Raw genomic sequence first — 13573 nt, forward strand, 5'->3', positions numbered from 1 at the left:
TTCTCTGCTTATATCTTTTAATCTTATGATATCACTTATATTTAGAACTAAAAAAATGATACAAATGAACTAATATACAAAACAGAAATAGACCCACAGACATAGAAAACAAACTTACAGTTACCAAAGCGGGAAAGTGGGGGAGGGATAAATTAGGAGTTTGGTATTAACATATACACACTACTATATGTAAAATAGATAACCAACAGGGACCTACTGTATAGCACAGAGAACTATACTCTATACTTTGTAATAACCTATATGGGAAAAAAATCTGAAGAACTATACATATATATATATGGATGTATACATATATGTATAACTGAATCAATTTTCTGTACACCTGAAGCTAATACAACATTGTAAATCAACTCTACTTCAATAAAAAAAAAGGTTACCAAGATAAATTAAAAAAATAAAAAAACAAAACCTCTACAAGCAGTAAATGCTTTGAGTGATTCTAGATTTTTAGACTGCATATATATTTTTGCTAAGCCCTGATTATTAAAGAAAGTTTAATTAAAGTTTAAACATATTTTTCTCTAGATGTAAAAAAGAAAGTCAACGAATATACTAGGAAGTGAAGTGAGATTACCATACTACAAAGATTACTGTTAAACATTGGCATAGTTAAGGAAAGCTTCAAACTCAAGTTTTTCTCTTCAGGGCTTTACCAATTGGAGAGATTCTTCTATATTTAGATGGTTTAAAGGACAGCATCATACATACCAAGGGAGGAGGGGAGATGAATATTTTTAACCATGATTCATTTTGCCTCTGAAGCCCCATGGCCAACCAGTGTCTTATTATGAGAAAGGCTGCTAACCCATCACAACCCCATGGATTTGGGTGCTGATGAGTAAAAGGAAAACAAGGTCTGCGTCATCATCAGTGGCTAAGGAGACAGGGGTCAGGGCAAGTGGAGGACAGGCTTCGAGTGTGCAGTACAAAATCCAGCGCCTTTGCGGCTCCCAGGAAGCTTGCTTAACAACCACTCCAAACTCTTCCCTTTGGGACAGTCTAACATTCATGGAACAAAACTGGACCAGGAGGTAAAACCAGTCTGCCTTGAATGGCTGGGCCTTGGTTTCATGGACATCTTGGTGTCAAGGCTTGGCTGTTGTGTGATGTGGTCACAGTAGGAAAGGGGCTGGTGCTATATCCCTCTGTAGGTGCTCACCTTTTCATTCTGAATCAGGGCAAACTGTAAGGTGGAAAAACAGAGCCCAAGAGGGGAAGTGGAGAAGCCTGCTGCCTCACACCTTTTCTGCCCTCCCTCTGCTGGGGCTTTCCTAGTGCTGAGCTGCAGCTAGCAGGGAACCAGAGGGAAGGAGAGGTGCCCAAAGGGAGCTGCTGATATCTGGGGGACTGTTTGTGTGCAGGACTAACCCCACCTACAGTTTCTCTTCCTTTTCACTTATGGTAACAATGGGCAATGAATCTCTCTCTTTCTCTCCCTTCCTTCCTTCCTTCCTTCTCTACTTCTTCTTTCCTTTAAAATTCCTCATTACCGGGGGTCTTCCCTGGTGGCGCAGTGGTTGAGAGTCCGCCTGCTAATGCAGGGGACACGGGTTTGTGACCCGGTCTGGGAAGATCCCACATGCCGCGGAGCGGCTGGGCCCGTGAGCCATGGCCGCTGGGCCTAAGCGTCCGGAGCCTGTGCTCCGCAACGGGAGAGGCCACAACAGTGAGAGGCCCACGTACCACAAAAAAAAAAAAAAAAAAAAAAAAAAGAAAGAAAAATTCCTCATTACTATTCACTGTGAAACTTGGTAAGAACTACCATGATTGAATGTGATGGGCATCCACACAGCTCAGGGACATTCACAAAAGGCATTTTAACCATGAAAGCTGTGAAGTATGACTTAGAACATCTTCTCAAGGGCGTGAAGAATTCTGAATTTTGCATGTCTTTTATTCTGGCTATGCACATGCATACATATACACATTAACACTAAAAAATTTTTTTTCTGAGTCTCGAAGAATTGTATCAAGATTGAGTCTTCAGAAAAATCAGTATTTTGATAGAGTATCATTTGTATTTTTTATCTTTACTAAATATATATCTGATATTCATTCTGTCTTGTAAAAAGCTGTAGCTCAGTGGAAAACTTTTGCTTTTTATTTACAGTATGATCTTCGGTCAATGGGAGATTATAATAACTGCTTTTGACTTATTAAACCGTTTTTTTCTGTGCTGAAGTTTATGTAGCACATGTTGTATCTAAACAGTACTAGACAGAAAACTGACCCCAGTATAAGGAGCTGAGGCTTCATTTGTCGCAGAGGAGATTCCCAATTGACTAGTTCACCCTTATACATGAAGACAGAGGAGCTGACAATTGGCTCGGTTGGCATATAATGAAACAGCAAGATGACAAAGTGGTTTTCTTAGGGTTTTGGGTTCACTTTGTAGATATTTTAGAAATAATAAAAATTATTTCTGATACTATTTTAGAAAGGTGTAGTACAAATTCACAAAAATCCTTATCTTCCTACATTAGACAAACTATCCTATACTCTTGAGTCTCTGGATTGGTATCTCTAATCTCAGCCCACTCTGTAGCCAGCAGAGGTGGCCATCCTGACATTCCTTTAATAATAATAGTGTTAACGTATATCTCATTCCTCTCAGGTAGATTCTATTTTTTACCACTAGTAGGTGGTAAAGCCAGGACTTGAACCCATTAGTCAGACCCACGACATCATATTGCATTTGTACCTTGATATCAAGTCAAGTATTTTTAATGCAAGTGTACTGAAATGCTTCATGTTTGAGAGGCAGATTAAAATGCTTATTAAATGCAACAAATTCCACTGTAGTTGGGTTGAATATATCACTTCCTTGCTTCAAAATCTCCAGTTGCTCCCTATTGACCCATACCTAAGTGATCCATTGAAGAAATCAATTAAAATGAGGAAAATGCTGTAAACGCATCCTAATATTTTAAATTTAACATGAAACATGGGCAGCCACGTGTGATATGGAGTGAGGGTCTCATCCTGAGCAGGGGTCCCCTGGTGGAGCTCAGGGGGGCCTCCTTACCTACATCACATTCAGCTGCATCAGCTTATGATCTGAAGTTGCAGTTTCTTTAAAGTAGAACAAGATCTGAAAGACATCTCTGAGGCAATCTGAGCCCAGAATCCTTCTGGAGTTTTATATATTTTCTCCACTTTTTAAAATAACTTTCTCCCCTACAGCTATTTAACATCAATTTTTTAGGTCCTCACTTTAATCAATTCTTTCCAAAGCATTCTACATAGCTGTCATAGAAATTATCCCCCCATCATTCCCCCTCACATTCTTTTTTTTTTTTTATAAATTTATTTATTTATTTTTGGCTGCATTGGGTCTTCGTTGCTGTGTGTAGGCTTTCTCCAGTTGCGGTGAGTGGGGGCTACTCTTTGTTATGGTGCATGGGCGTCTCATTGCTGTGGCTTCTCTTGTTGCAGAGCACAGGCTCTAGGTGCACGGGCTTCAGTAGTTGTGGCACGCAGGATTCAGTAGTTGTGGTGCACAGGCTTAGTTGCTCCCCAGCATGTGGGATCTTCCCAGACCAGGATTCAAACCCATGTCCTCTCCATTGGCAGGCAGATTCTTAACCACCTTGCCACCAGGGAAGTCCCCACCACCCCACATTCTTATTTCATCAGGTTACATAGCATTGAATTAAATTATGTTATTCCAGTTACAAATAAAGAAGGCACCAACAGGCTCAGGAGCAAAGGTAACTAACTCTTGGTAAGCCCTGAACTCAGATGGTGGAGGCAGCAGTGCTGGGAGCTGTGGAGAGAGGCAGCTGTCTCCCAAGTTCAGGGGCAGGAAGCATCAGCAAACAAGTTTTACAAAGGGAATGAGAAGTGTCAATTATCTACAGAGCTGACTGACTGGACAACCATTATGAAAGCTTCTCTGGTTCAGGTTTCTCAGTCTGGCATTCATGGTCCTCAGACTTGCCTCCACCCAGCCCCCAACTCTCCTATTCCCTGCATGTGTCATATGGACCATGGATGAAGACCATATTTACTCTTCTCCAGCCAGAAATATCAACACTCCCCTGTGGTACAAGATACTTTGTCTAAACTCTCCCGGAATGTCCTTTGCACCAGCACATGTTCCTGTTGAAAGCCTACCCATTCTTCAGATCTCTCCAGAGAGAAGAACCAGCCAGCGTATACCAGTATATACAACATAAATCCACATACATACCACTGACTTTCCCAAAGGATCCCCAAACAACTTGAAAAAATTCAAAATAAATATGAAACAGGACAAACAAAAGAAAAAAAAATTGCAGGGGAATGCATGTGTTCAAGTATTTGAGGTGATCTCTTAACATCAGCAGAGTTCTTAATTTGTTTCTCAGCTTTTCTTAATTTAAAAGGCAAAAGGACTATATCATTTTTTTTAACCTGATAAAAGAAAGTAAGCTTGTTTACCTTTAAGACCAATTCATTCCTGATACAAAAATCAAATCATGTGTAACTACATGTTAACACAGAAGAGAAGCCTCCAGAGAGAGGGCTTGATTCCTTTGTCAAGATAAATTCATGGTCCCATGTTAGAAATCCTTGGAAGTCTTTTCGTATTCTGTCTAGGCTCTTAGACATCACCTACCATTCTCTAAGAACTTTCTTATGGGTCATCTCATGCCAGCACTGTCGGGCACTTCAGACACCACGGGGCAGCACTGAAACTGAATTCACAACACGTGGGATGGTTCTGCTCTGCCTCTTAACAGCTGAGTGATCCTTCCAGATTACTTAAACTCTATGCTTTTCATTTTCTCATCTATAAAATGGTATTCAATAATTGGAAAAATATAACTGAAAAGTACCTATCACAGTGCCTGACACATATTAGGTGACAATTTAAAGTACTGTTATTATTATTACTAGTTTTCTTTAAAAACAGCCAACAAACAAACAGACAAAACAACAACAACAAAATCTTTTCCTCCTCCCTGGCTTCTTTTTGTCTGATTTAAAACTGCACAGGTCCCACCAGAGGGCAGATAGCAGAAGCAAGAACTACAATCCTTCAGCCTGTGGAACAAAAACCACATTCACAGAAAGATAGACAAGATGAAAAGGCAGAGGACTATGTACCAGATGAAGGAACAAGATAAAACCCCAGAAAAACAACTAAATGAAGTGGAGATAGGCAACCTTCCAGAAAAAGAATTCAGAATAATGATAGTGAAGATGATCCAGGACCTCAGAAAAAGGATGGAGGCAAAGATGGAGAAGATGCAAGAAATGTTTAACACAGACCTAGAAGAATTAAAGAACAAACAGAGATGAACAATACAATAACTGAAATGAAAAATACACTAGAAGGAATCAATAGAAGAATAACTGAGGCAGAAGGATGGATAAGTGACCTGGAAGACAGAAAGGTAGAATTCACTGCTGCGGAACAGAATAAAGAAAAAAGAATGAAAAGAAATGAAGACAGCCTAAGAGACCACTGGGACAATATTAAACGCAACAACATTCACATTATAGGGATCCCAGAAGGAGAAGAGAGAGAGAAAGGACCTGAGAAAATATTTGAAGAGATTATAGTCGAAAACTTCCCTAACATGGGAAAGGAAATAGCCCCCCAAGTCCAGGAAGCGCAGAGAGTCCCATACAGGATAAACCCAAGGAGAAACATGCCGAGACACAGAGTAATCAAATAGGCAAAAATGAAAGACAAAGAAAAATTATTGAAAGCAGAAAGGGGAAAACAACAAATAACATACAAGGGAACTCACATAAGGTTAACAGCTGATTTCTCAGCAGAAACTCTACAAGCCAGAAGGGAGTGGCATGACATATTTAAAGTGATGAAAGGGAAGACCTACAACCAAGATTATTCTACCCAGCAAGGATGTCATTCAGATTCGATGGAGAAATCAAAAACTTTACAGACAAGCAAAAGCGAAGAGAATTCAGCACCACCAAACCAGCTCTACAACAAATGCTAAAGGAACTTCTCTAAGTGCAAAACACAAGAGAAGAAAATGACCTACAAAAACAAACCCAAAACAATTAAGAAAATGGTAATAGGAACATACATATTGATAACTACCTTAAACGTGAATGGGTTAAATGCTCCAACCAAAAGACACGGCTCACTGAATGGATACAAAAACAAGACCTGTATATATGCTGTCTACCAGAGACCCACTTCAGACCTAGGGACACATACAGACTGAGAGTGAGGGAATGGAAAAAGATATTCCATGCAAATGGAAATCAAAAGAAAGCTGGAGTAGCAATCCTCATATCAGATAAAATAGACTTTAAAATAAAGAATGTTACAAGAGACAAGGAAGGACACTATGTAATGATCAAGGGATCAATCCAAGAAGAAGATATAACAATTATATATGCACCCAACATAGTAGCACCTCAATACATAAGGCAACTGCTAACAGCTATTAAAGAGGAAATCGACAGTAACACAGTAATAGTGGGGGACTTTAACACCTCACTTACACCAATGGACAGTTCATCCAAACAGAAAATTAATAAGGAAACACAGGCTTTAAATGACACAATAGACCAGATAGATTTAATTGATAATTATAGGACATTCCATCCAAAAACAGCAGATTATACTTTCTACTCAAGTGCACATGGAACATTCTCCAGGATAGATCACATCTTGGGTCACAAGTCAAGCCTCTGTACATTTAAGAAAACTGAAATCATATCAAGCATCTTTCCTGACCATAACGCTATGGGATTAGAAATCAATTACAGGGAAAAAACCATAAAAAACACAAACACACGGAGATTAAACAATACATTACTAAATAACCAAGAGATCACTGAAGAAACCAAAGAGGAAATCAGAAAATACCTAGAGACAAATGACAATGAAAACATGATGATCCAAAACCTATGGGATGCAGCAAAAGCAGTTCTAAGAGGGAAGTTTATAGCAATACGAGCCTACCTCAAGAAACAAGAAAAATCTCAAATAAACAATCTAACCTTACACCTAAAGGAACTAGAGAAAGAAGAACAAACAAAACCCAAATTTAGCAGAAGAAAAGAAATCATAAATATCAGAGCAGAAATAAATGAAATAGAAACAAAGAAAACAAGAGCGAAGATCAATAAAACTAAAAGCTGGTCCTTTGAGAAGATAAACAAAATTGATAAACCATTAGCCAGACTCATCACGAAAAAGAGGGAGAGGACTCAAATCAATAAAATTAGAAATGACAAAGGAGAAGTTAAAGCAGACATCACAGAAATACAAAGCAACCTAAGAGACTACTACAAGCAACTCTATGCCAATAAAATGGACAAACTGGAAGAAATGGACAAATTCTTAGAAAGGTATATCCTTCCAAGACTGAACCAGGAAGAAACAGAAAATATGAACAGACCAATGACAAGTAACGAAATTGAAACTGTGACTAAAAATCTTCCAAAAAACAAAAGTCCAAAAAACAAAAGGACCAGATGACTTCACAGGTGAATTCTACAAAACATTTAGAGAAGAGCTAACACCCATTCTTCTCAAACTCTTCCAAAAAATTCCAGAGGATGGAACACTCCCAAACTCATTCTATGAGACCACCATCACCCTGATACCAAACCAGACAACGATACTACAAAAAAAGAAAATTACAGACCAATATCAGTGATGAACATAGATGCAAAAATCCTCAACAAAATACTAGCAAACAGAATCCAACAACACATTAAAAGGATCATACACCATGATCAAGTCGGATTTATCCTAGGGATGCAAGGAATCTTCAATATACACAAATCAAGCAACGTGATGCACCATATTAACAAATAGAAGAAGAAAAACCATATGATCATTTTAACAGATGCAGAAAAAGCTTTTGAAAAAATTCAACACCCATTTATGATTAAAAACTCTCCAGAAAGTGGGCACAGAGGGAACCTACCTCAATATAATAATGGCCAAATACGACAAACCCACAGCAAACATCATGCTCAATGGTGAGAAACTGAAAGCATTTCCTCTAAGATCAGGAACAAGACAAGGAGGTCCACTCTCGCTACTATTATTTAGCATAGTTTTGGAAGTCCTAGCCACAGCAATCAGAGAAGAAAAAGAAAAAAAGCAATCCAAATTGGAAAAGAAGAAGTAAAACTGTCACTGTTTGCAGATGACATGATACTGTACATAGAGAATCCTAAAGATGACACCAGAAAACTACTAGAGCTAATCAATGAATTTGGTAAAGATGCAGGATACAAAATTAATGCACAGAAATCTCTTGCATTCCTATACACTAATGATGAAAAATTTGAAAGAGGAATTAAGGAAACACTCCCATTTACCACTGCAACAAAAAGAATAAAATACCTAGGAATAAACTTACCTAAGGAGACAAAAGACCTGTATGCAGAAAACTATAAGACACTGATGAAAGAAATTAAAGATGATACCAACAGATGGAGAGATATACCATGTCCTTGGATTGGAAGAATCAATATTGTGAAAATGACTATACTACCCAAATCAATCTACAGATTCAATGTAATCCCTATCAAATTACCAATGGCATTTTTCACAGGACTAGAACTAGAAATCTTAAAATTTGTATGGAGACACAAAAGACCCCGAACAGACAAAGCAGTCTGAGGGAAAAAAACGGAGTTGGACGAATCAGACTCCCTGACTTCAGACTATACTACAAAGCTACAGTAATCAAGACAACATGGTACTGGCACAAAAACAGAAATATAGATCAATGGAACAGGATAGAAGGCCCAGAGATAAACCCACACATATATGGTCAACTTATCTTTGATAAAGGAGGCAAGAATACACAATGGAGAAAAGACAGCCTCTTCAATAAATGGTGCTGAGAAAACTGGACAGCTACATGTAAAAGTATGAAATTAGAACACTCCCTAACACCATACACAAAAATAAACTCAAAATGGATCAAAGACCTAAATGTAAGGCCAGACACTATAAAACTCTTAGAGGAAAACATAGGCAGAACACTCTAGGACATAAATCACAGCAAGATTCTTTTTGACCCACCTTCTAGAGTAATGGAAATAAAAACAAAAATAAACAAATGGGACCTAATGAAACTTAAAAGCTTTTGCACAGCAAAGAAAACTATAAAGAAGACGAAAAGACAACCCTCAGAATGGGAGAAAGTATTTGCAAACGAAGCAACTGACAAAGGATTAATCTCCAAAATTTACAAGCGGCTCATGCAGTTCAATATCAAAAATACAAACAACCCAACCCCCAAAATGGGCAGAAGACCTAAATAGACATTTCTCTAAAGAAGATATACGGATTGCCAGCAAACACAGGAAAGGATGCTCAACATCACTAATCATTAGAGAAATGCAAATCAAAACTACAAAGAGGTATCACCTTACACTGGTCAGAATGGCCATCATCAAAAAATCTGGAGAAAAGGGAACTCTCTTGCACTGTTGGTGGGAATGTAAATTGATTATAGCCACTATGGAGAACAGTATGCAGGTTCCTTAAAAAACTAAAAATAGAACTACCTTACGACCCAGCAATCCCACTACTGGACATATACCCTGAGAAAACCATAATTCCAAAAGAGTCATGTACCACAATGTTCATTGCAGCTCTATTTACAATAGCCAGGACTTGGAAGCAACCTAAGTGTCCATCAACAGATGAATGGATAAAGAATATGTGGCACATATATACAATGGAATATTACTCAGCCATAAAAAGAAACAAAATTGAGTTATTTGTAGTGAGGTGGATGGAGCTAGAGTCTGTCATACAGAGTGAAGTAAGTCAGAAAGAGAAAAACAAATACAGTATGTTAACACATATATACGGAATCTAAAAAGAAAAAAGGTTCTGAAGAACCTAGGGGGAGGACAGGAATAGAGACGCAGACACAGAGGATGGATTTGAGGACACAGGGAGGGGGAAGGGTAAGCTGGGACGAAGTGAGAGAGTGGCATGGACTTATATATACTGCCAAATGTAAAATAGCTAGTGGGAAGCAGCCGCATAGCACAGGGAGATCAGCTCAGTGCTTTGTGTCTGCCTAGAGGGGTGGGATAGGGAGTGTTGGAGGGAGACGCAAGAGGGAGGGGATATGGGGACATATGTATATGTATAGCTGATTCACTTTGTTTTAAAGCAGAAACTAACACACTATTGTAATGCAGTTATACTCCAATAAAGATGTTAAAAAAAAAAAAAGAATTGCAAGTCTAGGAGTGAAAAAAAAAAAAAAACACAGGTCTTCTCACTCCTGAAGAAACCTTGGTTTGACTGTGATGTGACTTTAATCTACTATTTTATTTCCTACCTGCTTTTTAACGCCATTTGTCATCTTACTAACACTTCAAAATTTGGCTCTCCAGTAACTTAATCTTCACTCTATTGAAACTTCAAGATCCCCAGTGACTCAGTGTCACTCTTTGCAGCGCTCAGCAATTTGAAGAGACGTTGAGATTTCCCCTTCCCTCTCACACTACTTTCTTGTCCTCCTACTCCTCTGTTTCTTCATTCAATTTCTCCTACCTCAACTCTGTCTCCGTGGCGGTTGTCGCCCAAGGAGATGTCCTCAGACCTCTGGTTTACATAATCTCTGCTCTCACTGAGTAACTTTATCAGCAAACATCTTTACGTAGATGCCTCCCAAATCTTTCTTTCCAGACTAGATTGTTCCCCAGATTTTAACTGCAAAACTGCTGAATTTCCATTTAGATGTCTAATAGGCATCTCAGACTCTGTGTACTGAATGAAGCACATAATCTTCCCCAAATATAATATCTTCAAACCTCTAAATCATCTTTGATTCCCTCTTATCTCCCCACATCAAGTCAGACGTGAAGACCTGTCAAGTCTTCCTTTCTCATGTATCTCAAGGTATTAATTCCTTTTCACTCCTACCACCACCACTAAAATCATTCATCGTTGCCATCTTGGATTATTATAATCTTCTCAACTGTAGTTTTCTTCAACCTCAATCTAGTTTGCATTCTGCTACCAAGTTATTATTCTTTAAAAAACTGCTTTCATCAAACATCAAATAACTGCCTACCTCAAAAACATTCACGACTCCCTAAATTTTATAGGAGAATAGACAACCTACCTCGATATTCCAGAGTTAGAGTTTCCAAAATTGGGTTTAATTTGTCAGTTTAGACTTGTCTACAACTAATTCTTGACCTTAATATTTATTAAAATAAAATAAAATACCCTACTCATAATTCCTAAAAGCCCATGATGTTTTTAGATTCCAGAGTCTACTCCTTGTCTTTCTCTGCCTCCTTCACTTTAAAAAAAAAAAAAAGATAAACCAATTTCATGATTTCTTTCTGGCATATCAACTCTTACCTCAATATCAATCCAATTGTTTGCTAAGGTTCTATGTCCAATTCCAGGAATACACCATGTGACACAAACTTGAACAATTAATGCACCAGTTCCTCCTTGGCCATAATAATTGTTTCAGGGATGGGCATACGACCCATGTATTTCCAAGTGGAATGAATCTTAGGACTTGTGAGGACATTCCTGAGAAAAGAGTCAGGATAGGATTGACTAGGCTGAAATTAAAAATATCAAATCTCAGTAGCTTAGCTCAATATGTTTTATTTCTTGCTCATGCCACAGTCTGATATGGGGTAGGAGGCTCCCCTTCAGGGCTCTCCTCCAAGCGGTGATTCAATGATCTAGCACCTTGCACACTGCCATTTTAAGTAAGTTATGGCAAATGCAAAAGGGGCAGAGAACATGGTTAGTCTTGGACGTTGAGTGGCCAAGTTTTATTTCCAGTGGGCAAAACCCAGTCATGTGGTTCCAAACAAACTCCAAGAGAGGTGGGAAATATAGCCCTATATGCCTGGGAAGAGGAAAATGAAACAAGATTTGCTAAACACTTGGGATTCTTTCTTCCACATGAGGGAGGGATGGGAAAAAGTAAGATTGTTGAATCATTTAAAGATGCATAAAATATCAGGATTAATCTTTTATTTCCATAAAAAAGTTAATATAGGATTTTCCAGAGTGTACAAGACACCCAGAAAGAGTCACAGATCTGCCTGTGCCCACCCAGAGGACCCAGTGTTTCAGCTCCTAGGAATGTAAATTTAACGCTCTGAGGTGGAACGTTGGTCCACTTCCGTATTTTTTTCCTTTCATGCGTATGCAGCAATTTGCCTTACTGTGGACTTCCTGGAAAAGGGAGAGGCCAAAGAGGGACGTACAGGGGAAAAGGGGGAGAATGAGAAAGAGCAGGGGGAGAAAGGAGAGGTGAATCGAGGGAGAAACAGGAGAGAGGATGAGAGAGAAGAAGGAGGCAGTAGTGGTAAGACCAATGGCATTTGTGTTTATCGTTTTTAGTTATCTGTTATCTAAAAACTCTGAAAGCATTTCCTTAATTCTTCACTTCTTGAAAATAGACTATGGCTTCACACATGTGAGGAAGTGTGGCTGGTCCTGCTTACATGGGAAATAATAGAAAATACATATATTGGTCTTTGCCCCCAGTTCCTAGCACAGAGCTCCTGAAACTCTTATATTTCCTAGGCGATAACAGCACTAGGAGCATCTTTTCTTCTCATATTTTGTCTTTGACCCCTGTTCCTGACACAGGGCTCCTAAATTCCTTAGAATTTCCTGGATGATAGGAGTGTCTTTTGTTCTAATGAGGTGACCCCGGATGAGCTCCTGGATGGGGGCCGATCACCAAAAAGACCAAGCCACGATTTGAAGCTTGGAACTTTCAGCCCTGCCCCATTCTCCTGAGAAGGGAGAGGGGCTGGAAATGGAGTTAATGATACATCATGCCTACATGAGGAAAGTACAGGGTTTGGGGAGCTTCAAGGTGGGTAAACACACCCACGTACGGGGTGGGTGGTGTACCCCATCTCCACAGAGACAGAAGCTCCTGTGGACACATTCAGGATGAGTCCAGACCTCACCCCATGTACCTGTTCATCTGGCTGTTCATATATATCCTTTAATTATACAATCAACTGGAAAACATGTTTCCCTGCATTCTGTGAGCTGTTCTAGCAAATGATTGAATCCACGGAGGAAGGTCATAGGAAACTCTGATGTGTAGCAAAGTCAGACAGAAGTTGTGGGTAACCTGGGGACCCACAACTTGTGATCGGCATCTGAAGCGGGTGCGGGAACCGTCTTGTGGGATTGAGGCCTTAACCTGTGGGGTCTGGAACTTTGGTTAGTGTCAGAATTGAACTGAATTATAGGACATCCAGCTGGTATCTCAGAGAATTGCTTGGTGGTAGAAAAATCCCCACACATTTGTTGACCAGAAGTGTCAGAAGTGAAGTGTTCTGTGTGGGTAGTAAAGGAGAGACACACAGTAAGAGTGTGTTTTTTCCCTTTACATGGTAGCAACAGACCTCCACCTGTATGAAATGATTTGAAATGCCTCCTAGACACATCCCTGAGAGAAACATAATCTCCCTCCCCGGCTGGGTTCATGGCATCCTGGCCTCCTCTGTGTCTGCAACTGTCTGCCATGGGGTCATTCTCTTTGGTTTAGGTTCTTGGGAAAAGTAACTTGTAACTGGGATAATATTTTAAAAA

This window comes from Lipotes vexillifer, unplaced genomic scaffold (genome assembly GCF_000442215.2).
Source record: "Lipotes vexillifer unplaced genomic scaffold, Lipotes_vexillifer_v1.1 scaffold2329, whole genome shotgun sequence".
Taxonomy (NCBI): Eukaryota; Metazoa; Chordata; class Mammalia; order Artiodactyla; family Lipotidae; genus Lipotes; species Lipotes vexillifer.